Source organism: Nelumbo nucifera, chromosome 1 (assembly GCF_055504915.1).
Source record: "Nelumbo nucifera cultivar China Antique chromosome 1, China Antique-T2T, whole genome shotgun sequence".
Lineage (NCBI taxonomy): Eukaryota > Viridiplantae > Streptophyta > Magnoliopsida > Proteales > Nelumbonaceae > Nelumbo > Nelumbo nucifera.
In genome coordinates this window covers 130,788,761-130,792,082 of record NC_142649.1, presented here as the reverse complement: position 1 = coordinate 130,792,082, position 3,322 = coordinate 130,788,761, and positions in this window count along the sequence as shown.

The window sequence follows — 3,322 nt, the reverse complement described above, 5'->3', positions numbered from 1 at the left end:
ATTTTGATACCCAATTAGACTTTGAATCTGATTATCTCGGATAATGTGTGGGCATGGTGCATATCTCAGCTAGACCTAACTCAAAAGAAAATAGTTGCTTGAGCCAGCAAATTTCTAAATCTAATTGGGTTAGGTTAAGTTATAAATGATTTGTTACTTTTTATTATTAATTATTAAAATATTGTAATTATTAAATTACTGTATTTAGTTAAAATATAGTAACTTTTGGAAATGATCATATTTTCATAAATATTGGTAATTTATTGGCTAACACTAATTAAATGTAATTTTATGGTAATTAAATATATCTTTTTGGTAATTAAATGTAATTTTCTACTATTTATAGCTTAAATTATAATTACTGTTAATTATAGTTTAAAAATAGTTATTGTTAATTATATTACTATTAATAATTAAAATACATTATTTTTTCATTATTATTCAATATTTTTTGCAATAAAATACATTTAATTTAATTTTTTAATTATTTTTAGTATTTTAATTAGGCTTTAGGTTTTTCAGAATATTTGGATTTTTAATTAATTTTGTTGTTTTTTCATTATTATTCAGTAATTTTTGCATATAAGTATTTTTCAATAATTTTCAGTATTTTCATCATTTTTTTTGCATATTAGTCACTATAAAATTAATTTTAATTTGATTTTAGTAAAAATAAATTAAATAACTAAATAAATACCATAGTAAATAAAAAATACAACTAATTTTCAATATTTTTCAATAATTTCTAGCTTGGGTAATTTTTAATAATTTTGGTATTTTTAATAATAAAATACTATTAACTGTACTTTTTATTTATTTGTAGTAAATACCCTTATTTATATAAAATATTGTTAATTTTCAATTTTGTTAATTATTTAGTATTTTAATTATGTTTAGCTTTTTTAGAATTTTTTCGGATTTTTAATTAATTGTTGGTATTTTAAAACTATCAATTAATATTATTTAAATTTCTTATTTTTATTAGCGTTTATTAAGTTGGATTTTTAAGTGGAATTGAAACACATTTTTAAATTAATAATTTTTTGATTGTTTAACTTCAACCTATTTATATTATTTGATTTATATCATAGTTTTCAAAACCGGACCGGACCGGAAAAATTGGGAACCAGTTAGGTGACTGGTTTCGTTTTACCCCATAACCATTATTTCGCCAAAACCGTTGACCTGGGTGTTCAAACCGTTTGAACCATCCAACGGTTTGAATGGGCCGTCTATTCAATTCGAACGGTCGGACCGTTCAACCCGGGAACCAGACCTCTGACCGGTTCATTGTCCGGATCAATTTTAAAAACCTTGATTTGTATTATTACTATTCTCTCTCTCTCTCTCTCTCTCTCTCTCTCTCTCTTTCTTTTAAATGTAATAATAACAATGCATTAAAATAAGAGGCCTTGAAAAATCCAAAGGTCTCTCTCTTATATGTCTTTTTTAAATGTGATAATAACACTCGTTAAAATAAAAAGTCTTAGAAAACTCAAAGGTCTCTCTCTAATAGGTGCACCTTTATTAATCTATTCAAGATAAACAATAATTATTATTTTATATTTTTAAAACAAAAAATAAAATAAAAAACAAAATGAAAAAATAGTTAAATTACTTTTCAAAAATAAGGCATACTGACATGATTCGTCCAATTTTAATATATATATATACCATGAGCGGAGTTCGGAGTTAACCAATCACGATTAAACACGTCAATGGTCTGATGGGCAACCCGTTTTATACGCCTTGACTTGACAATATCATATAAACCCCTCGAGCTCAGCTCCTCATTCACTTTCACACTTCAATGATCTGATGGGCAACCCGTTTTATACGCCTAAATGCCATAGCCGAGTCATTAACCGCGTTTAAGTCCCTAATCGCAACAGACCCTTGTAAAAGTCTTCATGCGACCAGCAGTCTTCAGCGCAATTGGACCGGAGCTGAGTCATCTGCAACAAATCCAGGCAAAGAGTGGTAGAGCTTTCTGTTGGAGACCTTGGATTTCAACCTTCCTTTTCCTCTCCTTGTCATTTTCTTTAAGAATCACTTGAAGTCATAAACCATGTTATGGCCACAATAATGTTTTAGAAGGAAAAAGTAAAATGGAAATTAGAATACAAATACAAGTGTATAGAAGAAATCCGCATCCACATCTTTCAAGTGTGAAAAACCGATGCAATTATTGAAAAGCCTCAAGATAAAATTTCGGTAGCATTAATTTCTATTTATGAAAATCATAATTTAATCATTTAAAAAAGAAATGACGTTATTTTTCCTTCTATTAATGAGAAAATTATAAATTTTCTATGAAGATTTTCATTGAAATTTCTACTAGCTTGATTTTAGACGCATAAAGTTATGAAATTTTTTTTTTTTATAAGAAGTTAATTAAACTTTTCCTAAGAAAGTCATAATTTCATCCATTCAATTTCAAAAATTATTTTCTACTTTTAAGAAAGTAACCTTGTAATATTCGGTAGAATTTGAATATTTAGTCAAATACTAGTATAAGAGCATCAGCCATGCACATATGGAAGTAAAGATGAAAGAGTAGAAATGAAAACTCTCATACAATATGATCTTAGTATAGATATAAATTTATAAATGTTATACCAAAAAAAAGATAAATTTATAACCTCCATCTATTTTTGCTGAAATTTGACCCTGTCTGCTCTCCGCTTCAATTCACGTTTCAGCATCACAATTGACAAGTAGTTTACAAATTAAAATCAAAATTCAAGTCTTCCACGTCATGGATGTAGATGGGGTAAAGACTCCGAAGTTGAACATGGCCAATGTTGGTATTTGGTAATGACCCATCACCCATGTCATCAATGAGTTCACATCTGCTGTGACTCACGTTGCTCCGAAATTTTGGAGCCGCGCCAATAAAAGCTGAATGCGTCACACTCCTCTCTTTAATTTCAAAGTTAACAGAAGTTGATAAAAGTTTGGGGTTACGATTATGAAGCACTGCACCGTTCATTGATCATTGTCCCTAGCCTCTCGTCCGATCTATAGAGCAGCGGCGGTCCCCTCCTTTTTCTTGCTCTCTTCCCTTTTTCTCTTTTGCCCCTTTCATTTTTCTTTTTTTCCTCTTTTCTTTATTTTCAGTGGTGGAGATAGGATTTTTTTTTATTAAGGCCAAAAGTCACTTGGTCGTCATCTTCTCTCTCTCCTTCTTCTTTCTCTTTCTCCTCGTTCTTCTCTTTCCACCCTTCCCTTAACCTGCTGGATCTCTCCCTTATTTAGTTGCATTCCGACAGAGCTTAAAGCGCACCATGAAGAAGGATCCTTCTGATTTCTCTCAAGAGAG